Source organism: Dromiciops gliroides, chromosome 3 (genome assembly GCF_019393635.1).
Source record: "Dromiciops gliroides isolate mDroGli1 chromosome 3, mDroGli1.pri, whole genome shotgun sequence".
In the NCBI taxonomy this organism is placed as follows: Eukaryota; Metazoa; Chordata; class Mammalia; order Microbiotheria; family Microbiotheriidae; genus Dromiciops; species Dromiciops gliroides.
In genome coordinates, this window is record NC_057863.1 from 436,144,280 (window position 1) to 436,170,711 (window position 26,432).

The window sequence follows — 26,432 nt, forward strand, 5'->3', positions numbered from 1 at the left end:
AACATTTTAGAACTGTAAGGGATATTACAAATAGCTTTCTTTTGTTGACATGCTTTCCTTTTGCAGATGAGGAACCTGTGGCCCATAGAGGTTACCTGACTAGTGCAAGGTCATGCAGTCATTATGCAGCAAAGTTGGGACTAACAGCCAGGTTTTGTTCCTCTCTGACTAGCTTACTATCCCATCCTATGCAATCTCAGAAGCAGTGCATTTTAATTTTTAGTTGACATAGTGGCTAGAGTATTGGCTTGGAGTCAGGAAGACTCATCTTCATCTTCATGTTACATTTCTTTAGTTTCTCTTCCATGTGGTTTAAGTCTCTGAGATCTGCTCCCACAATGGCAAATCTATTTGAATCCAAGACATGGCTATTTGATATTATATAGTTTTCTATTATTGGACTATCATTGGAAAGTCAATTTCAAAATATTTTTTGGTAGAAAGATTTTCATTCTTTAATTCCCAGAAGTAGTATCCATACCAGCACCAAGATTTATAACTTGACAATTGCATTCTGTCTTTTTTTGTTTTGTTTTGTTTTGGTTTTTTGCGGGGCAATGAGGGTTAAGTTATTTGCCCAGGGTCACACAGCTAGTAAGTGTCAAGTGTCTTAGGTCATATTTGAACTCAGGTCCTCCTGAAACCAGGGCCCGTGCTTTATCCACTGTGCCACCTAGCTGCCCCTCTGTCTTTCTTAGAAAGGCTTTTAACAGCTGATTGACTCCACGAACCCGAGCAAAGTACCCTCTGTTAATTTCAGGAACCCACCCTTCTGTTGACAGCCTCACAAAATATTGACTATGAGGGCCATGCCAGTAGCCAACACTTAGAGCAAACCTTTTACATAGGGAGGCGTCATCACAGGTGCCGTAAATGCCCTTGTCCCTTGTGTCACTGTCTGTATTGGAAATAGGGGGCTCCTGGAGGCTACAGGAGGCTATGGGAGGCTCCAGTTTTGTCTCCACATCAGACTCTAGGGTAGGCTTTAGGGTACACTCACCGAGGCCCAGTCCCAGTTAGGGACATGGACTCCCAGAGCAGGATAATCAGGTGGGGAAGAGAGGCTGGCTCAGACTAGGCACCCTGAAGTTGTTCTCTGGAGTTTTCCTCCACCAGCAACTGGCTCCATCCTTTTGTAAAAAAATGATTCTTTAAATTCTTTAACAACACAAAGAGATCATGAAAATGATGACTGGATAAACATTGTCTCCAACTTGAGATAAAAATAGTAAGTTGTCTCTAAATCCCTGTTCTGCTTTTTAAAAAAATTCTATGGGTTTTGGATAAGATTTATTCCTTATTTTGTGCATTTGAGTATCTTTCATGGTTAAAATTATATTAAAAGTTTTTCTTGGGGAAGCTAGGTGGTGAAGAGGATAGAGAACTGGCCCTGGAGTCAGGAGTACCTGAGTTCAAATCCGGCCTCAGACACTTAACACTTACTAGCTGTGTGACCCTGGGCAAGTCACTTAACCCCAATTGCCTCACTAAAAAAAAAAAAAAGTTTTTCTTAAAAATGAGAAAATGAACTACCATTATTATCATCATAGGACTATGATATTCTCCCCACTTCTGACCTCAGATACTTACTGTAGCTGTGTGACCCTGGGCAGGTCACCTAACCCTACTTGCCTCAGTTTTCTCATCTGTAAAACAAACTGGAGAAGAAAATGACAAACCACTCCAGTATCCTTCCCAAGAAAACCCCAAACAGTGTCACAAAGAGACAGACACAACTGAAAGGTCTGAACAGCAACATTTTTCTTGAGCATAAGAAGTGTCTGAGAAATGTCTTCTTTGTATCTGGAGGGAGCCTGTGATGAGCTCTCCCACCAGCCAGCTGATAATGCCCTTCTTTCAATGTTCCTGCAGGAACCCAGGTTTCAAGGGGAGAATTACTTGATGGCTTGCTATGGTTTGTGCCTTAACTCTACAGTGTCAGTAACAACTCAGGGCTAAGAACAGTCTGTGTGCTTGGAATGAGCAATTAACCAACAGCTATTGGGTTATTCAGGCAAAAAAGTCTGCAATGCCCTCACCCCAGACATTCTAAATTGTTTCCTTAAGCTCTAGATCCCAGGCCAATAGGCTGGATTGCTCCTCTGGTTCATATTGCTTGCAGCAGACTAAAGTACCTAGCTAATTGGCAGACAAGGGCATTTAGGATATAAAAGGAGTTCAGCTAAGGAGTGCAGGAGATAATAATGAATTATCTGAACTGTTCAACAGCAAATAAACACAAACTCATGAAAGTGTGAGATGAGAAATTTGGGTTCAGAAGACTTATCTCCCTTCCCTAAAAAGAGTCCCCATGGTCTCCTATCTCTCCAGTGGTCAGTGCCACCCTGTTTTTATATATGTGTATCTATTTTATATACCTATTTCAAAAGTCCATTTGCAAACTTTAAAGTGCTATATAAATGTCAACTGTTGCTATTATTACTATGATATATGACTTCATTGAAATTATATTCTTACCCTTATCATAGAGTAGAGTTGACTTTGGGGTTTTGAAGGTCATAATAGTGGATCACACGTTCAGGCCTGTCTCATCAATTTGGAAAGGTTTCCAAAGCAGGTTCAGTATCTACCATTGGAGGACCAAAGTATCTAAATTTGAAGAGGCTCATTTCCAAAGGATTGAGCACCAATGGATGGTATTTTTTAGGAACAACACATTAAGGCATTTTTTTACACACCAAGAATGGGGCATGATTTTAATTGGAAGAGAAAGTAATCACATGGATCCTTGAAACAGTGCCTTATGTGAATACATATGTTTATATACACACATTTGTATTTATAATATATGCATGCATCTGAGGTTTGATTACAAAGTGATGAGACTAATTCCTAAACCTACATACTAGAACTTACATATTGCATTTGGTGTTGTCTTTCAAGACAGCCACTTTGGGAAGTTAAACCTGTATTCTAACACAATTCTATTGTTCAAAGTATTTTGGGACCAATTTTAAAGGAATCAACCTCAGAGCCAGTTTAAAAACCTTGGGGAAAAAATCAATCTTATAGTCACCATATTGCCTCTCTTCTAAACTTAAAACCTCATTATTTAGCTTGACCAAACACCTTATTTATTTATTATTATTATTTTTTTAGTGAGGCAATTGGGGTTAAGTGACTTGCCCAGGGTCACACAGCTAGTAAGTGTTAAGTGTCTGAGGCCAGATTTGAACTCAGGTACTCCTGACTCCAGGGCCAGTGCTCTATCCACTGCACCACCCAGCTGCCCCACTAAACACCTTATTTATTACAATTACAAAGAATCAGAATTGGAAAGATCTAGTCCAATCCATCTAATCCAGCTATGATCTATCTAATCCAATCCAAATCATGGAACTATGCTCATTGAGTCCATTACAAATTCATATGAAACAATTTCAACTAGACTTCATTGAAACAAGGCAATCCTTTGCTACTGTTCCTAATCAATTCACTGTCCTAATCACCAAAGCAGCTATTCTAAACCTTTTCATCCCCCTTCAAACTCCTATGTCATTCCTGCCCAGCTGAGGATATGAATGCATTCAAGTTAGTTCTCTCTCATGCCTGGCTTGCTCTCCCTCTTTACCAGTGACTCCTAGATTTCCTGACTTCCTTCAAAATTCAGCTAAAACTTTATTCTCTCTAGGAGGTCTTCTCTGATTCTCTGTCCCACCCTACACTGCTAGCCCCCTTCCCCTCTAAAATTACCTTTTATTTCCACTGCATTTATAGATTGTGTATATAATTATTTTTATTTTTGTCTCCCATTAGAAAGTGATCCCCAGAAGGGCAGGGACCCTGATTTTGCTTTTCTTTGTATCCCTTGTGCATAAAACATTGGTTGGGACATAGTAAATGCTTATTAAATGCTTATTGACTGACTGAGTCATACATGAAAGGAATATTCATTATAACATATCTGACTATGCTATACTATACTTGGCTCTAAATGACTCTTGAAGATTTAAAAAAGAAAATCATATTCACCCTTAGAGTATGATGAATTGTTATCACTGAGGAAACTCAGAATAATGTGCTATAGATCCTGAAAACAATTTTTCCCTAGTACTTCCCCAAAATGGAACCTTGGACACAACAACAGCATCATCCGAAAAAATGTGTTTAAGCTTTTTGTAGGTGATTACTTTGAAGAGGTGCCACTATTTGGATGTATGAACTCTGATATATAGACATATGTATATCTATATATCAGAGTTTAAGCTTATATATATAAGTTTAAAAATCAGTGACATTACTTTATAGTCGCATTTCATACAAGTATGTATATTTTTTATATATGTAGAGATACACATTAAAATTTATTTATATGTATATTTAGCCCAGTCTTCAGACCTAGAGAATTTACATAAGACTCCTCATTGGTGGAGAAAATGTTAACTTGATATTGAGTGCCTACATGAAGGGTAGAGTTGGAATGAGAGCTTTAGAGAGGAAAAACATTATTCTTCATTTCTGCTTCAAGAGCATGTGCACACGTGTGCGCGCGCACGCACGCCCGCGCACACACACACACACACACACACACACACACACAGTTCCAGACTCTCTTTAGGAAGTCAACAGTGGAAAGAGAGAATAAATTTTGGAAGTCAGACATGTAGAAGAAAGCCAGCTCCCATATATATCCTTGATTTCTAGCTTGCCTCCTTAGGGTCTTTAGGAAAATTTACCTTTGGTTGGGGTCAGGAACCATTATCTTTTGGTGAGTTGAGATAACTAATTCCCCATATAAGAGGTCATTCACTTTGTGATTTTCTGATATATTCTAATCTGTATGTGTAACTTTTCTCATTTCTGTTTGCTATCTACTTGGATTTTACTCATCATTTCATTATTTGTGATGGTCTTTTGTGTAACTAGCATTTGATGAGAAGGAGTGTAACCACTTTCCTTTTAAGGGCATAGTGATCAGGAAAATGTCTTAAATCTAAAAATATCATTCCCTACACCAACAACATTTAGAGAAGAAGATAGATATCATTCTAGTCTAATTTCTCTCTGAGGAAAACAGCATAACTAGTCTCATGGATCCTTCTTCTCCCCTGCAGGTAGGAATCAAAATCTCCTTTGGAAAGGGGTATGTAAAATGTCACAGCTATCTATTCACATCTCTCCATGAGCCACATTTAGGCAACACATGTAGATATGCACCCTATATACACACATATAATTTGCACTCTAAGTGGAAGTTTATTTGTAGACTAAATTCAAGGCTCATGAGTACTTTAATATCTTGTTCGTTAGGTAGTCAATGTTTCTTTTCTTCAGTGCTATGTGATAAGCCACAGAAACAGATATGAATTATTTTATACTCAGCTCTGTGTGATCGACTTTCTCTAAGATAGAAAGTATATTTTTGCTACTTCTTAAAGGATGCATTCGTTTGTCTGTATGCACTGCAGTCTGCTGGGTGATTGTATTGGTACAACTTGTACATTCTTTAGGGATAAAAAAATGTGGTGATTTAGAGTGTTTTGCAAATCCTTCAGGAAAGCGAAATCTCAGCACTTCTTGTTGGAGTCAGCCTTTGCTGTGCCCAACATTGTTGTGCAGGTAAATTGCACAAGAGTAGGTAGATGAGACCATTTCAGGAGAGAGGTAACCTCATCTTCAAGGGTAAAATGCAATCATTATTTTAAACAATGGAGGGTTACCTTTTTCTGGCTCCTAGAAAAAAAATCACTGGTGAATATTGATCTGCTTCTTCCATGAGGCTTTTTGCTTTGTTTATCCCTGAGTTTAAATCAAAAGACTCCCCCAAATGCAGAGGTCATAGATGCAGGAGTATTCCTTATTGAGGGGTCAGTCTACTTCATGGTTTTGTCAAAGAGCAGACTGAATTCATACCTATTAGAAGAGAGGGAACCATAGACTTGTAATTGGGAGGTAGGCTGCTGAGTTGTTAGTGGGTAGAAAATATTTATAAGTATTCATGAAATCTTTGCAGAAGCCTAACTAGTCATTCTGGCAGCCAGAGCAAATATCATAATCAACTAATTGATCAATCTTTTAAGCGTATGATAAAAGTCTGCCTTGTTCCAGGCCCTGTGCTAAGCACTGGGGATAGAAATACAAAAATGAGTCTCTCCCTGCAAGAAGCATATATACTACAAAAGGGCAAGAAGAATGAAAGGCTCCCTCAAATGAACTTTTTAATGCAGTTAAATAGCTAGGGAAGATCTGGATCTCAGGTCACAAGATTCTGAGGGAATAGGGTTGGGGTTGGATAAGGAAAGAGCAGGGGGAAAGAAGTGTGCCACCTGGTAGCTCTTTACTTTATCCAATGATTCTTGCTAACTGGATGCTAGGCTCACCTTCTACCAGCTAACAGAATATAACCACCCTGGGACAAATGCCTGGCTTACTTTCACCCTGTTTATGGTTCCAAGTCTCTGTAACTACCTGTATCAAGATGTTATTTTTATGCATGGATCATGTCAGCTTGGATACATAGGGAACTAAGGAACCCACTTTTAGGTCTAGCTCAGCAAAAATGTATTGATTTAAGTGGGCCCTCTCTCTTCCTTAATGAAGTTACCCAACAAGTATTTTTTATTAAATTTACTCTTTGCCTGGCATTAAACTAGACTGAAAGATACTATTAATGAGGCACTTTGCCCAGCTCCTATTCTTAGCCTTCACTGGAGCCTCAAAATATCAATTATATCACATGTATCCTGGATGAAGAAATTAGAATAATTTTGGATTTCATGTCCCAAGGGGCTAGATTCTGATTACAATACAAAGAAGCAATCATTTAAAAGGCTTTAAATGTGTACATCTACTTTCCTTTTGGAAATAAGATAACATTGTGGCCTTAAGTTCCTGAAATAGTTCCTACTACTACTATATGTATTACCACGAAGGGCTGGCTCCGGTCTATTTATTTGTGTAGATAAATACTTCTCAACTTCCCCAATATCTCACCATATTAGGGGCAAAAGAACAAAAAAAACCCCTCACATTTGCTAGAATTGGGGTGTTATTCAGGGGTTCAGGAGTGAAGAACAAGGAGGGAAAAGCTCAGGTACTGAAACTAAAACACAAGGTCAGAGGAATTTGATATCAAAGGATGATATATAGGATCATAGATTTAAAGATGAGGATTTAGAGATGATCAACACCAATCCCTCTTTTTATGGATAGAGAAACAGAGGCTCAGAGATGCTTGAGCTATGGATTTATGGGTTAATATATTTCTTGCGTCTAGGGTTTCAGGGCCTGGGATAATACCAAGTTTTCTGGTGGATCTTAAAGTGCTTCTAGTTGAAGAGATCAGAAGGATGCCAGGACAGGGTTGCAGGAAGTTCACTGAAATTTCCTGGTTTATGCTACATTTTACATAGTATCTAGATTTCCTGACTGGTACACTACCCTGCTATTACTCAAAGAGATACTCAAACATTGGACTATTTCTTCACCTGCTAATGAGATTTATATTCTAATTTTGGAATTGCCTTTGGCTTGTTGCCCATGAAACATATCCTTGCATAACCATCTGTAGACTATACAACCCTAGGCCTGGCTTTTCCACATTTATACTTCCAGTCTTTACCCAAAGCTGAGGGTCTACCTAAACTTCTTATTTGGCCTTTTTTTGGTGCTACCTAAGCTCTAATAGTTATTTCTGGTACCAGGGAGGGCTTCAAGTTCTACTAGGAGGTCCTAGTTAGCTAGTTGGAAGTTCCTGTATTAAACCTTTAACCTATGCATCTTATTCATGTGAAGAGGAGACTAGACAACAGGGGACCAGTCTTACAAGCATGCAAAATTTATTTTGTCTGTTTCTAACCCCAGTGGATACCTACTTCTAGAAATATGTTATGGTGTATAATGGAGCGTGGAGGCAGATCCACATGGGTTGGTATCAGGAATATCAAATCACAAATGTTTGAGGGATTGGGCCCTCAATGTCTAGGCCTTTATGATACCAAGTTGGCTAAACTATTTGCATTATGAGAATCAACCCAATTTTGGACATGCGTGATCACTAAGGTATGCATAATATGTTGATTTATGCATATATGTCCATATGTACATGTTTTAAAAATTGTTATATATTTCTCTGAGAGAAATTGGAAGAAGATTACACTGCTGGATTTCTTTGTTTTTAATTTTTGTTTTTCTTATAAATTTAATAGTCTTCAATACACAAGAATATTTCAATACAAAGAAGAATGGAAAATAGGATATTATATGTCTAGTGAGTATCACTCTGACTTCATTCTCCCTGAATGAGATTAATTACTTCTCCCTCTCACGTTTTAGGGGAACTGCAGAGGAGATAGGTTGTCTGTCTCTTTTCTAATGGGATTAATTTGAGTTCCCTTTTTGGCTATGTTCTCCAAACTTTTTAAAAATAAAATTTTACTGATATCTTTTTCATATCAAATTTTTTTCCAGTATTCCTTCCCCTCTCCCCAGAAAGTAATTTTATATAAAAAATCTTTTACATTTTTTTCATTTATTTGGAATTTTATTTTCCCCAATTACATGTAACTATTTTTAATGTCTATTTTAAAAACTTTGTGCTCCAAATTCTCTTCCCCCCTTAAGAAGGCAAGCTATTCAATATAAGTTATACATGTATAGTCATGTCAAACATTTCCATATTAGTCAGGTTGTAAAATAAAACAGACAAAAAAACCCCTAAGAAAAATAAACTAAAAAATTATGTTTCAATCTCTACTCAGACAGCACCAGTTCTTTCTCTGCAGATGGATCATATTTTTCATCAAGTCCTTCAGAGTTGTCTTGGATCATTGTATTGCTGAGAATAGCAAAGTCATTCACAGCTGATCATCTTACAATTTTGCTGTTTTTTTTTTATACAGTCCATTTCACTTTGCATCAGCTCATGTAAGTCTTTCCAGGTTTTTCTGAGAACATCCTGCTCATTATTTCTTATAGCAAAACAGTGTTCCATGACAATCATATCCCACAACCATATCCCAATTGATGGGCATCCTCTCAATTTCGAGTTGTTTGCACTAGAAAAGAGCTACCACAAATATTTTTGTACATATACGTCCTTTAACTTTTTGGGTTTTATCTCTTTTTGTATACCGACCAGGTAGTGGTATTGCTAGGTCAAAGAGCATGCATAGTTTTATAGCCCTTTGGCCATAGTTCTAAATTGCTTTACTAAATCAGTTTACAGCTCCACCAACGGTGCATTAATGTCTCACTTTCCCCATATCCCCTACAACATTTGTCATTTTCCTTTGTGGTCCTATTATCTAATCCAATAAGTATGAGGTAGTACCCAGAATTGTTTTGACTTGAATCTTTCATGAAGTGTGGAAATCCTTGTACCCCTTTGTCCCTACCTCTTTTCATTTTTTCCTTCATATTCTGTATCTTTTATTTTTCTAAATGAATTTTATTTTATTATTTTTTTTTCGTTTTGTAAAGTATACCTATGATAATTTGATTGGTATAGCATTAAAAGTGAAAATTAACTTTGGTGGTATTATCATTTTTATGACATTGATATGGCCCAGTCATAACCTTTATTATTTCTTTAGCTATTTAATTGTTCTTAATTTCTTTAAAGAATACTTTGTAATTGAATCTATGAATATATGAAGCACACATTTTGTGTGTTTTGGTAATTGGTTGCCAAATATTTTATGCATTGTGTACTTATTTAGAATAGGATTTCCCTTTATATTATTGCCTATTATAGCCTGCAATATTTCTGAAGAAAAGTCTTTGTCTCAATTAATATCTTTACTGATTCCCTAGGATTTTCTAAGAAAATGACCATATCATTGCCAAATAGGATTTTAAAACTTCTTCTTTATCTATATTTGTACCTTTAATTTCTTTCTCTTACTAGCGTTTCTAGACTCTATCAAGTAAGAGTGAGGAGAGTGGTTACCTTAGTTTTACTTCTGTTTTTATTGAGAAAACTTCTAGTGTATTTTCATTGCATATGATGCTTGCTTTTGGTTTTAGATAGATACTTTTCATTAAATTAAAAAAGGTCTTTCTATAGCAATGCTTTGTAGGATTTTTAGCATAAATGAGTGTTGTATTTTGTCCAAAGCTTTCCCCCACATCTATTAAGATAATCACATGGTTTGGAATATTTTTATTTTAAATATGACTAATTATGTTATTTTCCTAATATTGGGTCATACTTACATCCCTGGTATAAACTAAACTTGGTCATAATGAATGTTTTCTTGGATGAATTATTGTAGTCTGTTTGATAGGGTTTTATTTAAAATTTTTGAATTAATATTCATTAATGATATTGGCAGATAGTTCTTTTTTTATCTTTCTTTGATTTAGGTATTAGGACTATTTGTTTTATAAAGAGAACCTGGTAGGATGTTTCTCATTTTTTGAGAATAATTTGTGTGGTATGGGTACTAATTGTTCTTGAAAGGTTTTGTAGAATTCTCTTCCCCCCTTTTGTTGTAAGACATGAATGACTAACAGTCCTTGTTCCATTTAATCAGTTAATATTAGGTTTTTCCAAGCTACTGCCAAGATATAGGAAGAACAAAGGTATAAACATTTTCATTCTAACACGTTAGGGGCACACTGTCCCCTATACTATTTAGATCCCCTTTGAAATTCACAAGGACAAAGCTACCAGATTAATCTTCACCCAAATGAAAGAACAAACACTAACATAAAGAATTGAGTCTCATATTCATGGACCACATGTCAGCCTCTACATTAACAGGATTTGTCTTTCTTCTCTCACTGGAATTTAGAAAGAAGTCCCTGAAGAGGATATTAAACCAAGAGAGAAGAGAGAAGGCTGACTAATGCTTTTTTAATGCTACCCAGTTCTGACTATGCAAGCTAGGTGGCATAGTGGATAGAGCACTGGCCCTGAAGTTGAAAGGACCTGAGTTCAAATCTCATCTTAGACACTTACTAGCTGTGTGACTCTGGACAAGTCACTTAACCCCAATTGCCTTAAACATCCAAGGGTCATCTCCACTTGTTCTGATCTATATCTTGCTACTGGACCCAGATGGCTCTGGAGGAGAAAGTAAGGTTGGTACAGCCTTACCTTGCTTAAATCCAATTCAGTGCAAGTCATGATATCACCTCCCAATGTCATGGTCCTCTTTGAGAATGAAAGACAAAATAACAAGAAGAACAAGACAACCACAGTCAACCAAAGAGACTCCTTGTCACAAGTGTACTGTGACCAGTTACAGAACATCTGCATGTGCTCCAACGTTTCTCCAGGGTACTTCCATTATATATCTACCATTGGGCTTCACGGTCAGCCCCCCTTACATATGAAAACAAGAACTTCTGTCAAATACAAAATATTTAAACATGCATATTAAATTTATGGTAGTAATTAAATTTATATTAAGAAAATAGTCAAATCATTCTAAACCTACTTGGTAGACTTGTAGTCTACCATTACTGATGGCTGCCTGGTGTTTAAATCTGACAGACCCCAGTGAAATGTCAGATTTAGCACTGATTCTATACTTTGGGGATAGACACAGGGATTTGTGGGAGCTGAGAAACGTATCCTTGACAGTGACAAGGGATAAAAATAGACTGTAGTATCTTACTTTGGACTATTAAAGAAGAAGAATCATACCTCATGAAAGGGTTCCTCTTCCTACTCCACCTCTCTAAAGAAGCAGCTTCTTTTTCAGATTTTTCGTTGTCTGAAACCCTTAATCTAGTTAATCATCAATCACAAGGGTGCACTACTTAAAAAAAATCCAATAGACCAAAATCCACGTTTAGAAAACAGACAAATCAAGGGCTGGTTTCTTATGTGAAACAATAATTTACCTTATGAGAGAGTGATATAGAATTCATGTGAATAACAAGCTGCCCTAATGAACATGCTGCATGATTTCATTTATAGGCAACTTTTGGGTAGCACATGTTCTGTATAAAGCAAGGCACATAGGCATTAGTAGTATTATTAATAATGTTCCAGATAGTTAATCATTTTACTTAGTATTATTACTGCCTCTGTCATCATCATCATCATAGATATGCTTCAAATTACAGACTGTAGGCATGTCATCCGAGGACCAGTCTAGCTAAGGCCAGAGAAGGTCTTAATCAGGTCGGTGGTTTTATGATAATATTTTTTAGGCTATAGCAACTTGGGAAGACCATGTGACTAGTCATTATGGTGCTGAGTTTGATTTCTGTAGATGGCATACTAAGACTGTTGAAATCACAGATCCTTAAATAAAGAAATCAGCAACAGATTTTGGTCCTATACTCAGAGGGATCTGTGATTTCACTGATGTGGGTACTCCTTCCAGTAAGGCATATTGCAATCCTCCCATGTCTGCCCATCCTGGGTGACTTTTGTCCATATTCTCCCATAAATTGACCACAAAGGTTCTATCCTTGAGGGGGAGGCCTTCCTCCTGGCCTCTTGATATTCTGAGGATATTAATGGACCTTTCTAACCATCCATTAGCTAGCCCTTGCTCTCATCTCTTGACCAGGAGCCCATCTTCTTTTTTAGTCATATTTCTCATTTTCCTTTAACATTTCACCTTTATATTCCTTGCTCATACCTGATATGAGCCTCTCCATTTCTCTCTTTCAGTGATTCTCAATTTCAGTTCTTTAGAGACTGTGGCTTTCCTTGACTTGCATTCATATAATATCACCAAAAATAATATTGATATTAAAAAAGATGGGCCTTTGATACAGGGAGAAGTTAGGATCATTAACAAATTCTAATTGTTTATAATTATTTAATCCTAAATGTTTAATGTTATAAACATTACAAATATTTCAATTTTTCAAAGGCAGTCCAGTTTGCTTTCTTCCTATTCAATTCTGGACCCAACTCAATGTTCATTTGCAACATCTTTGGGCATACATGAATATGCACACATGGATGGATAAACTGTATAGGTTGACCATGCAAAAGTCTATCATAATTTGGACAATAGGTCATCTTTAACCACTTTGTATTTTCTGTTTGTATAGTTAGATCGAACTCTAGAGTGACTGTGGATCTTATTTAGAGGCTCTGTAATACTCTGAGGCTTCAATAAGCATAATACTGTACATAACATGAGCATATGAGGGACCTTACAAGTTCTGGACAATCCCTTTTTGACTTATGCTTGGCACTGGATATCTTTTGTGACACCAGAAAGTATATTTGGTGAGTATATATTTTGCTCCTCACTTGATATTACTGAACAAAAGGTTATTGAACAAAGTTATTTCTGTTGTTTTATCTTTCAAGCAGTCTTGTATGAATTTTTTTTGAGGGGCAATTGGGGTTAAGTGACTTACGCAGGGTCACACAGCTAGTAAGTGTTAAGTATCTGAGGCCAGATTTGAACTCAGGCCCTCCTGAATCCAGGGCTGGTGCTCTATCCACTGCGCCACCTAGCTGTCCCAAAGTTGTTTTTTGTTTGTTTTTGTTTTTTTGTGGGGCAATGAGGGTTAAGTGACTTGCCCAGGAAGACACAGTTAGTAAATTTCAGGTGTCTGAGGTAGGATTTGAATTTAGGTCTTCCTGAATCCAGGGCCTGTGCTTGATCCACTGCGCTACCTTGTATGATTTTGATATATACACGAGAGACACTTTGTAGGAGATAAGTCTTTAAAGAAGCATTTTTCTCTACCAAAATCAGTTTTTAAAATTAGTCAACAAGCAATAAACAGTGGGACCTCGTATTTTCTACATCTTTTTTTTTTTTTTTGGTGTGTGTGTGTAATGGTAAAGATTTGATCTAATCTAGATTATTTCTTTTCTTTTCTTTTCTTTTTTTTTTTTTTTTGCAGGGAAATGAGGGTTAAGTGACTTGCTCAGGGTCACACAGCTAGTTAAGTGTCAAGTGTCTGAGGCTAGATTTGAACTCAGGTACTCCTAAATCCAAGGCCAGTGCTTTATCCACTACTCCACTTAGCTGCCCTTGGATTATTTCTTATAAAAGCTGGCCCATTCCCTTCTAACACTTTCATCAAAGATGGCCTTGAGATCTATATAAGTTATTCTTATAAAAATGTTATCTAGATGGAAAATTAGGCATATGGGTGAGTCAACAGTTATAGATGTTCACATTTTTAGGAGGGAGGTAATAATAAGGTCTGAAATTTTTCCCATGACTTTTGTATCTTCTCCATCTTCAAAGACCCTTAGAATGCATTCCTCAGTGTCATCAAAATTGTTTTGATTCCATCACTGATGTCTTCTGATCACTCAGTCTAGACCAGACATTTTGTCCAACTTTGTTTTCTTTAGGGCCAATTCTACTTCCTTTTGAAGCACATCTGCGATTGATATATCAGAGTCCAAATATAGTAGCTCCATTTTCCTTGATGGTAAAATAGTTCATTATAAATTAATCTTTACATATTTTGTCTGTCTTTTCGTCTGTTTGGTGTCTTCTGTTCAGTTTCTTCCTTAAATTTTCTTGGGATGCCTTGAATTGCATGCCAAAGGTGTGTTTTTTTTTTAATTTGCTTTTTTTCTCCTAATTGCCTCTCACTGTAATTAATACTATTAATAATTTTTCATGATACTTTTCTATATTATCTTAGAAATGAGTTTATATTTGAAACCAGTGTTATCCTTGGCTGCTCTATTCCTCTACTTGGTAAGTCAATCATTTCCTGACTAAGTAGGTTTTCTAGTGCTTTTGGTCTCCTCATTTTGATAATTGATTTGCAATTTTTTTTTATCAAGTTGTGTAAAGAATTAATTGTTATTTGAGGTTTTTATGCCTCAGCATGCACTGGCCTGGGGCTCCGCAAACTGCACAGTGCTCCACCCACTGGTTGTAGCCGTTGCCAGGGCTCTGGCACCTCACGTCATCACCAGACGCCTACATGGGCCTGGCAAAATTATAATGATTGGAAGCCTAGTGAGGGCAGTCATGTGACTGTCAGAGCGGCTATCCCATTGGCTGGGGCTGTATGGGGTGTTTCTAGGTTTGGGGGAGGAGAATTGGGCATTCTAGGTGGAAGCTGGAAAGCGACAGGCCTTCTGCTGCATATATTCAGCAGATTCCTGGGCGGTGGTATTTTTTCAGGTATTATAATTTCCCTTTCCCCATTTTATTTCATTTCCCTTGATCCTACTGATCCTGTTTGTAGTTTTTTTTTTTTTAAGTTCGTTCTTGTTAAAATAAATCTTGTTCTGTTTTGAGGGAGGCTGCCAGTCTCCTTCCTTGCCCCAATATTGCGGCGAGCCGCCTAGCTATCACTCCTCAATTAAAAATTGGTCCCCACAGTTGCAATCAATGTTAATATCTTTTTTCAATATTTCTTATTTTAGCATCAATTATTTAGTTCATTTAGGTGGTTGTTATTCTGCCGTTTCAGTTGTGTTTGACTCTATGACCCCATTTGTGGTTTTCTTGACAAAGATACTGGAATGGTTTGCCATTTTTTTCTCCAGCTTATTTTACAGACAAGGAAACTGAGGCAAACAGGGTTAAATTATTTGCCCAAGTTTACACAGCTACTTAGTGTCTGAGGTCAGATTTGAACTCAGGAAGATGAGTCTTCCTGATCCAGGCCTGGCGACTTTATCCACTGCATCACCTAGCTGTTTTAAGTACATGCTATTGGCCGTTTGCTCTAACAAGTCAATAGTTTGACTGTATACAGGTGATATTCATCCCTACTGCTCCAAACTTGCTATATTTACAGGATCATTCCCTCTAGCTACATCAGATTCTGTACTATTCAATTCAGTCTTTATCACATGTATGTATATATATGTATAGCTCATAGCCCTATTGATATATTCAGTTATTTACTTTTCATGTGTGTATTTCACAATGACTCAGTGGATACAGCTCTAGGCCTGGAGTCAGGAAGACCTGAGTTCAAATTCGGCTTCAGATACTTCCTAGCCATGTAACTCGGGGCAAATCACTTAACCCTGTTTGCCTTAGTTCCTCATGTATAAAATGAGCTGGAGAAGGAAATGGCAAACCATTACAATATCTTTGTTAAGAAAACCCCAAATGGGGCAGCTAGGTGGCGCAGTGGATAGAGCACCAGTCCTGAATTCAGGAGGACCTGGGTTCGAATCCGGCCTCAGACACTTACTAGCTGTATGACCCTGGGCAAGTCACTTGGCCCCAACTGCCTCACCAAAAAAAAAAAAAAAAGAAAACCCCAAATGGGGTTACAAAGAATCAGACACAACTGAAATGACATAACAACAATAATAACAACAACAAAACATTCTAGAATTAGGTCACAATTTAAAGTCAAGTTTACCAGACAATATTGTATGTTTTAATACCCCCAAATGTAGAGTGTAAGGGAATAAATACTGCACTCCTTAAGAAGAGAAGAGGCATTTATCAGGCGCCCACTGTGTGCCAGGTAAGACCTTAGGAGGTCAAATAAGCCATCTTCTGTCTCAATTCAAAGATGACTTAAGAACAGACAACTCCTCTCCCCACCCCCCACTTCCTACCTCCCACCTCCCAGTCCTTTCCTAACTCTCAGAATGGTGCTGTGTTTCATAGGCCCTATTATTAATGATATTGATTAAGTAGATTTGAGATTTGATTTTTGGTGACACTACCCTGGATCTTGCCTGTGTCTGCACTGTTTCTTGTTTGGGGGAATTTCTCCTCATTGCTTGCCATTTCAAACAAGCCAGAAGTGCTCCACAAGGGAGGGATTTGAGTGGTCATTTAACTTTGAGAATTTATTAGCAAGGTCTTTGGCCACTGAAAGGCATTATATGACCTTTCAGGAATCTGGATTTAATCTTAGACAGTGTCCATTAGGCAATATTCTCTCCCTTAGGATTCAAAGAACTTCAGAATTGGAAGGGAGCATCAAGGTCATCTATTTCAACTATCTAAGTCTCTTAATAGGCTCTGGTGGGAAAATGTAACATTGAGCCCCTGTGTAAAGAGGTATACTCTGGGACTCCCACTGATTCATTACTAAAATTCTTCATGAAGAAAAAAAAGGCAAAAAAACAAATCAAGTGAGCTAAAAAGAGTGGACTCATTACTTTTTCTTTGCAGCCATAGAGGGCATTTACATAATCATTCCTATAGATTATTTCATGGGATCCTCACAGTAACCCTGCGAGGCAGGTTCTATTTATTGTCATTCCCATTTTATAGATGAGGAAACTGAGGCTAAGAGACTTGCTTGTGGTCACACAGTTAGTGTCAGAGGCATTATTTGAATCCTGGCCTCTTTTAATTTCAAGTTCAGAGTTTCTTTCTATCATGCCACACTACTATAGTCCTGATACATCTAAACATGGACATAGTTGTTTATTTACTTACATAAAAGGTTTAGGATTAAGTCAAGTTAATAAGCATTTATTAAGTACCTGCTATTTAACAGGTAAGTGTATAAGAAGCATTTTGATAACTGAAATGCACTGTCATCTCAGAACAAACACAACTGATCTTGGTTTAGTACCTTTTAAAGGTGGTTGTTTTCTTTTTTTCCCCCCTTTTTAAAAAAAAAAACATTTTTATTGATAGTTTTGGGTTCCAATTTTTATCCCTCTTTCCCCTTTCCCCTCCCCCTTCCCTGAGATGGCAAACAATCGTATATGGGTTATACATGTATGATTATGAAAAGCATTACCATAGTTGTTATTTTGTGTAAGAAAACTTGATTAAAAGAAAAAAATGAAGGAAAGTGAAAAATAGCATGCTTCAGTCTGTGTTCCATCAATATCAGTTCTTTCTTTGGAGGTGGATAGTATGTTTCATCAATAGTCCTTTGGGATTGTCTCGGATCATTGTATTGTTGAAAATAGTCAAGTTATTCACAGTTCTTCATCAAACAATATTGCTGTCTGTGTGTACAATGTTTTCTTGGTTCTGTTCACTTCACAATACCTCGTTTCATACATGTCTTTCCAGGCCTTTCTGAAGTCATCCTCCTTGTCATTTCTTATAGCACAATATTATTCCATCACCATCATATACCACAATTTGTTTATCTATTCCCCAAATGATGGGGATTCCGTTGATTTAAGGGGGTTATTTTCTTAGGAATTTGGGCAATCCCTCAGCTCTGTTGGTTCTTCAGAACTTGGGTAAGATGGCAGCTAGGTAATGCAATGGATACTATGGTGGCCTTGGATTCAGGAAGACTTGAGTTCAAATTTGACTTCAGTTACTTCCTAGCTATTTGACCCTTGGCAAGTCATTCAACCTCCACCTGACTCGGTTTTCTCAATTATAAAATGGAGCTCATAGAACCACTTACCTCCCAGGGTTGTCATAAGGATCAAATATTTGTAAAGAACTTAGTCTAGTGCCTGGAACATAGCAGACACCTGATAAATCCCTCTTCCCTTCTTAATGAGTGCAGTATTTATTCCCTTACACTTATAACATTTTTTTTAAAAAGTGATTCACTCCTTTCTGTAATTAGATATAGCGATTGGAATTCTCTTTATCCTACTCGGCAGTTTTCCTTTATGGGGAATTATGAGAGAATAATAGGTAGAAAGTTCAGAAGAGGGAGAAGAATAAACAGAATGCTGAATGGGGAAAGGACAAGGAATGCTGAATGGATAATAAAATATTTATTGCTTTTCAATTAACTGTTCTCACGATTAGTACACTAGTATATTATATCATAAAAATCATGTCTATTAATTTTTTGCAGCCATTATCTTGACTGTGATTTACTCCCCTCAAATCATTAACAATGCTATTAAAAAGGCGGATGGAGGTTCGTGTCCTGGAGAGCTCACAGAAAAAGCTCTGGATTATTCCTGTGGGTCAAGAGAAAGATTGAAGAAGAAGGGCTGGAGGGCAAAGGATGAAATCCAGTCACAGCTTTTCTATGATTCTGTCCAATGGCCCAGTGGATCAGAGGTACTGGGAGGGGGGGATGCCCCTTAGATGTGGCAACATTATCTTAATCCTGGGAAAATCTGGTGCTGTGAAAAACCCAGGGTTTGGAATCTCATCAGCTTTTTTTTTTTTTTTCACAATGAAATTCCTTGTGTACAAGGGTGGGGGGAGAAGATAAATATGTGTGTGTGTGTAAGAGTCCCCAGGGTCTTTTCTGAGGCAATGAAGCATCCCTGTTTCAGGTTGCAGTGGCAGCTTGAGGGCAGCATTTCCATCCCAGACAAAAAAAAGGGGGGGAAAAAAGGCTGTGACTCTTCATAAATAGTATTTTTCTTGGAAAATGAGATAAGCTATACAACCAGGAATATGTTGACCCAAGAGACATGAAGAACCTCAGCAGAGGGGGACCAGATTGCTGACCCAGATTCAGAAAAGTTACATGTGGGAAATTTTTTTTTTTTGGAGTTTATTTTTTTTTTTGTGGGTTTGAGGAGGGGTTGATTTGGAAACGTTTATTTTTGGTTAAGCACTGAGTTATTAAAAACAAGGTGGAAATACAGATCTTGGCTTTTTAATAAAACAACAACAAAAAAAACCAAAGCAACAACAAGAAGCTTAAGTAAATAAACACTGTGGTCTCAATTGTGATCAAGAAAGAAAGTGCTAAGGGAAATTATAGGAGGGAGATAACATTTTCAATTCAGGAGTTAAGGGAATAATTCATGTACCTCATTTAGTCCCTCAGGCTTGCAATCTAAGAGTCATCCTATACTCTTTACTATCTCTCAATCCCCTTCCCTGCCCCCATTTCCAATCTATTGCTAAAATCTATCATTTCACCTTTGCAACATCTCTTGAATATGCCCTTTTCTCTGACACAGCCACCATTTTGGTGCAGGGACTCATCACCTCATGTCTGAATTATTGCAATAGTCTGCTGATGAGTCTGCCTGCCTCAAGCCTCTCCCCACTCCAGCTCATCCTCTATTCATCCACTCACGTGATTTTCTTAAAACTAGAGTCCAATTATTTCACTCCAACCTGCTCCATTCAACAAATTCCAATGTTTTCTTATTGCCTCCAGATCAAATACGGAATGCTCTGTTTGGCATTCAAAACCCTTCATAAATAATCTAGTTCCCTCCTATCTTTCCAGTCTTCTTATACCTACTCAGTGCCTCATAATCTTCAATCCAGTGACATTGGCCTCCTGGCTGTCCCACAAACAAGATACTCCATCTCTTGCCTCTAGGCATTTTCTCTGGCTGTCCCACATAGTTGGAATTCTCTCCATTCTCAACTCTACCTATGGCTTTCACTGGCTTTCTTTAAGTCCCAGCTAAACTCCAATATTTCACTGGAAGCCTTTCCCAATACCTCTTAATTCTAGTATCTTCCCTCTGTTAATTATTTCCTATTTTTCCTTATATAACTTGCTTTGTCTACATTTGTTTGCTTCTTGTCTCCCCCATGAGATTGTAAACTCCTTGAGGGAAGGGGACTGTCTTTTGCTCCTTTTTGTATCCCCAAGTGCTTATCACAATTCCTGACACATAGTAGGAGTTTAATGTTGATTAATTGATTGGATTTCAACAGATCAATATGGGGAGGGAGTCCATTCCAGATGTAGAGAATGATGTAAGCAAAGACTGGGAGATGGGAGGGTAAGAATAATGGGTGAAAAGGAGTCCAGTTTGGCTGAAACATAGTATTTATGAAGTGTGAAAATGTGAGAGAAACTTTGACAGGTAGGTTGGAATCAGACTATTGAGGGCTGTGAGTGCTAGTGTAACAACTTATAATAGCTCATTTTCAGCCTTGAGTAATATAATGGCCCTTCAGCTTCCTCTGGCTCCCTTGTCTGTTGCTTTAGGGAATTTATTTTAAAGAAAATAATTTAAAGTATAATCAAAATCACTCTGAGTCTTTGGTTAGGAAAATTCCCAGTATTTAGTTACCATACAATGTCTATTCATTAGATCCAGGAGAGGCAGTTGGGGAAAAAACAATTCTTTTCTTGGAATTTGAGTAGATGGGCACAAATAGCATTAGTCTGGCTTTTTGTTCTGGGCTGCCTGGAGAGCATGATGCTAATTGCTATCTCTCTTCTGTGCCACATATCAGTCCTACTTTCTATTTATTTTTCAAGATGCCCTTATGCTGTCTATTCTTTTCAGCTCAGCTCTGGATATCTCCAACCCTTTCTTTCCATAGCCAGAACCTTAGAATCTCTGATTCCGAGAGAGCTTCTTATTATTTATAAAGTTCTTCTAAGAGTGGCCAAATTTTTTCATCCAATGCCTGAGCTTGATTCAAGGCTTTGTACACACCTGTCTCTGTTGGATTCAATCAAGAAGTGTTCTTACCTAATAAAGGTAATTACTTTCAAGTGGGTTCAGTAATCATGGAACTCCACTCTTACTCTAGAATAAAGAGTGTAGACTTCTTGGCAATATGGAATCACCAATGATTTTTTCAAAAGAGGTTTTTTATGATCAGAGTAGTGTATTAGGAAGATTATTCCAGTAGCAACATGAAGAATGGATTAGAAAGTGGCTAGATTAGAGGCAAAAAAAAACCCCCAAGACAGTTAAAAGACCATGACAGAAGTCAAGGTGGGAAGAGATGAGGACCTGAAGGAATGGCAATGGAAAGAAATGGATGAACAGAAGGGTATTGTCAAGGTAGACTATAAAGGACTTGCTAACTGATTGCATCAGTTGGATGAAGGAGGAATTAAATGAGACAGAAGTGAATTCAAGGTTGTGAGCCTGGGTCACTGAGAAGATGGTGGTTCCATTCATTATTCCATAAGCAGAAATGGAAGATGATAGGTTTTTTATGAAGAATATAAGTCTGGGGCAGCTAGATGGCTCAGTGGTTAAAGTACCGGCCCTGGATTCAGGAGTACCTGAGCTCAAATCCGGCCTCAGACACTTGACACTTACTAGCCGTGTGACCCTGGGCAAGTCACTTAACCCCCATTGCCTGCAAAAACAAAACAAAACCCAAAACGAAGAATATAAGCCTGATTTTGGACCCATAAATTTAAAGGGCAAACCAGGAGGAGTTATTTAGGCTAACTCTGGGCATAGGTTTGTGGGGAAAGTAGAGACATAGACTTGGGATTTATCTTTATCAGGCTGTTAAGTGATGCCATGGGAGAGGATTAAATCAAGGGATTCTCAAAAAAGAAAAGGAGTAGACCATTGATAGAATCTTGGGTGACTTCTAAGTTTAAAGAGTGGGAGGAAGAGGAGGAATTAGGAAAAGAGACCGAATGGTTAGAGGAATAGGAGGAGAACCATAAGAAAACAGTGTCACCGAAACAAAGAGAGAAGATATACAGAAGGAAAGGGAGCTTTACAATATCTTTGCACTTTGTTTCCATTGTAGGTCGAAGAAATGGAAATATACTCATTGATTTATTTTTAGTTTTTCAGTTGATAGTGAACAGAAGTCAGAGATTGGAAAAAGTCTTCCCTCTTCCCTTCTTCTTTTTCTTTCTTCTTGTTAAATGAGTAATTTTCTAAATGAAATTCTTTTATCTGCCCATAAGACATGATCATAAAGTACAAATGGATTGGCCTTAATGAATTTTACACAAGAAATGGAAAATTAGGACCACCTAATCAATCAGATAATATTATTTAACACTTACATATTAGTGGAATTTTATAGGAAGTACTGGTATGTTTAACTTTGAAAGGTCCATGATTTCATTAGCATGAATATCCCCTTAACTGAGAGATCATAGCTCTTGTTTATGCCTTATTATCTTGACATACTCTTTCCCATGCTCTGTCTTCTACAGAAACCCTGCCCAATATCATAAAGGCTTTCCTTTCATTCATTTAGTATCTTAGGATTGCCCATGTAATTCCTAGGTGGTCTGTCTGCTGTCACTCCCTCTTCCATGGTTCATGCATAGCCATGGACAGGTATTTTATATTACTTCTTGGATGTATGTCTTTAGTAATATGTGGCAATCTGTTTATACTTATCATACATTTTTCCATTGCCTGTGGGTTGTTATCTGATTCGAGCTCATGATGTTTTATGATTTGTTTTTATTTCTAACTTTTTTTTTTTTTGCAGTTAGGAAACATCACCTTCAAAAACCATCCTGCTCTTCTGGTAAATCTTGATTCACATATTGCTGAAGCCTAGCTTGCAGAATCTTAAGCATAACTTTGCTGGTGTGTGAAATGAGCACAATTGTTCAGTAATTTGAACATTTCTTAGCATTGCCCTTCTTTAGAGTCGAGACATAAGCTGATCTTTTCTAACCCAGTGGCCACTGTCATGTTTTCCAAATTTGCTGGCATAGCAACAGCACTTTCACAGCACTTTAACAACATCATCTTTTGAGGTTTTAAATAGCTCAGCTGGAATTCCATCACCTCCACTAGCCTTATTGTTAGCAGGGCTTCCTAAGGCCCACTTAGCTTCATTTTCTAGAATGTCTGGTTCTAGAAAGCTGAGTGCTATGGAATGGACACTTTCTAATTATGGTGCTGGAGAAGACTTTTGAGAGTCCCTTGGATAGCAAGGAGGTCAAATCAGTCAACACTTAGAGAAATTGATTAAGGCTATTCATTGGAAGGTCAAATACAGAAGTTGAAGCTTAAAGACTTTGGCCATATAATGAGAAGAGGGACTCCTTAGAAAATACCCAGATGTTGGGGAAGTTTGAAGGCAAAAGGAGAAGAGGATGGCAGAGGATGAGATGGATGGATCATGTGATGGAAGCACTGAACCCGAGCTTGGACAGATTTCAGGAGATTGTGGAGGGCAGAAGGGCCTGGCGTGCTGGGGTCCATGGAGTCACAAAGTATTAGACATGACTGAATAACAACAAAACCACAGCACACCTTTATGGAGCCATACCATAGAGGCCCACACGACCTGGGGCTAAATGGAATTGGAAACATTTATGAAGCACCTCTTATGTGACAGACACTAGGCTAAGCGCCCAGGACAGAAATAAAAGGCAAAAGACAGTTCCTGCCCTCCAGGAGCTCACAGTCTAATAGAGGCAGCCATGTGCAAACATCTGTATACAAACAAGCTATGTACAGGATAAACAGGAAATAATCAGCAGAGGGAAGGCACTAGAACTAAGGATTGGGAAAGGCTTCCTGTAGAAGGTGGGGTTTTGTCTGGGACTTAAAGGAAGTCAGGAGGCAGAGATGAGAAGGAGAGCATTCCAGGCATGGAGGACAGCTAGTGAAAATTAGGTCAAAGCTTAAAGAAACCAGGATGCAATGACTTAAATAGGAAAATGTGACCCATATGTACAGCATTGTGCTGCTTCCTAGACAGCTTTTATAGTGCTAATTTCCATCAGCTGTGTGAGTCCCATTTTATTAACCATGTCTATATACAACTAAAAATGGACCATTCCATAAACCAAATATTTTGACTTCCTTTGTGACCAGCATTGATAGCTTCAGAAGGCTGGTGGTACCAGCTACCCAAGTGAATGAGCATACTAGCCACAAAATCCAAGCAGGAAGAAAATAAAAGAATAACCAATAAACATCAAATATTTAACAGTAGACTAGCCAAAGTCCCACAATGTCCCATTCGCATTCCCTAATGTCATTTTCAGTGCCTTGATGTAGAATCTTCACACTGGGCCCCTTGGTCGAACAAACCACACCCAGCAACTCTGCTCCCTCAGCCTCTACTCATGTGGTCTTTGGCTGCCATATGATAGTTCATTTACATATCCTCTGACAGAAATTATAACTCCTTCAACAAAGAACACAGCTCCAGGCAGAAGGAATTAATTTCTGTTGAGACCATCATACCTATTTAAAATCATCACTTCAAAGCTGATCCAGTGTAGATGTTTTTTCAGAATGTGTCATGAGAAATCCAGGTACCATGTTCAGTCCTGAGTACCAGGGTCTCGGAAAGGACATTCACAAACTGGCGGTCATCCAGAAGAGGTCGAGCACAGTGATGAAGGGCCTTGAACTCATATTATATGAGGACTGGTTGAGGGAACTAGGGATGCTCAACTTGGAGAAGAAAAGACTCAGGGAGGAGGACCTTGTCTTCAAGTGGTTGAAGGTCTGGCATATGGAAGACGACTTAGATTTATTCTTTTTGATCCTAGAGGGCAGAACAAGGAGAAATGGTTAGAAGGTATAAAAAGACAATTTTATGTCAGATGAAAGAAAAAAACAACAACCCAACTTCTTAACAACTAGAGCTAGGGCAGCTAGGTGGCGCAGTGGATAAAGCACTGGCCTTGGATTCCGGAGGACCTGAGTTCAAATCCAGCCTCAGACACTTGACACTTAACTAGCTGTGTGACCCTGGGCAAGTCACTTTAACCCTCATTGCCCTTCAAAAAAAACCCAAACAAACAAACAACTAGAGCTATCCCAAAGTAAAATGGGTTTTGTCCAGGTGGTAACCCCTCATTGGACCTCTTCAAGGAAAGCCTAGATGACCACTTGCTTTGTATATTGTAGTGGGGATTCTTTTTCAGATGTGAGTTGGAGAGTGGAAAGAATGTGGAATTTAAAGTCTGAAGGCCTGGCTTCAAATATCGCCTTTTCCACTTTCTGCCTGTGGGGTCTTGGACAAGTAATTTCATCTCTATGTTTTTAGCTTTGTCAACTGTAAAATGAGTTGAACATACATCCATTCTAATCTCAAACCAACGACTCATCAATAAAAGGTTTCTGGGGTCCTTTCCAAGTCTGAAATCCATGATTTTATAGTTGGTTGGTTGTTTTCCTTTGTTCTCAAAGAGAATCAAAAAGACACCACTGTAGGGGCAGCTAGGTGGCACAGTGTATAGAGCACCGGCCCTGGAGTCAGGAGGACCTGAGTTCAAATCTAGCTTCAGACACTTGACAATTTACTAGCTGTGTGACCCTGGGCAAGTAACTTAGCCCCAATTGCCTCATCAAAAAAAATTTCAAAAAAAGACACCACTGTTGGGGTTAAGGTACAATGTATTTGGCTGTGGCTGTTCAGACCAATAGGAGCTTGGAAGGCTCTACCACAGGTTGAGTACAAATAATCCATATGAACATTTGGAGTGGAGATAATCTCTGAATTTGCATATCTCACATTTCTTTTGAGCTACTGCAATCCTGCTTCTCTCATAGAGCAAAATGCCTTCCCATGTCTCACAATAGATCCCAAAGTTCTGCAGAGAGACTTTGAGAGTTCCCTTGTATCATTTCTTTTGACTTCCATGTGAGCGCTTGCCTTGTGTTCTCCATAAAATGGTCTTTTAGGCCAATGTACTTTTGGTATTCCAACAACATGGCCAGCCCATTGGAGTTGAGCTGTCTGTAGTAGAGTTTGAATGCTTGTCAGTTTCGTTCAAGAAAGGACTTCAGTGTCTCATACCTTATCCTGCGGGGTGATTTTCAGGATCCTCCAAAGATATAGTAGAAAGAGTTAGACCTAGGTTTAAATCTCATCTCTTCTATGTCATACTTAGGTGACCATTTATTTAAGCTTTCTGGCCTCAGCTTCCTCCTCCTTCTATAAGGTGAGAGCCTTGTACTAAGTGGTCTTCAAGGTCTCAGACAGCTCTAAATTCTTCTTATCCCTTATATTCCAAGCACATACTAGCAGTGT

The 26,432-nt window shown here is 38.1% G+C and overlaps 1 pseudogene; it reads right to left on the minus strand.

Moving 5' to 3' along the window:
* Nucleotides 1-235: 235 nt before the first annotated feature.
* The window catches only part of LOC122747763, a 34,339-nt pseudogene continuing 8,142 nt past the window's right edge, over nt 236-26,432 (minus strand).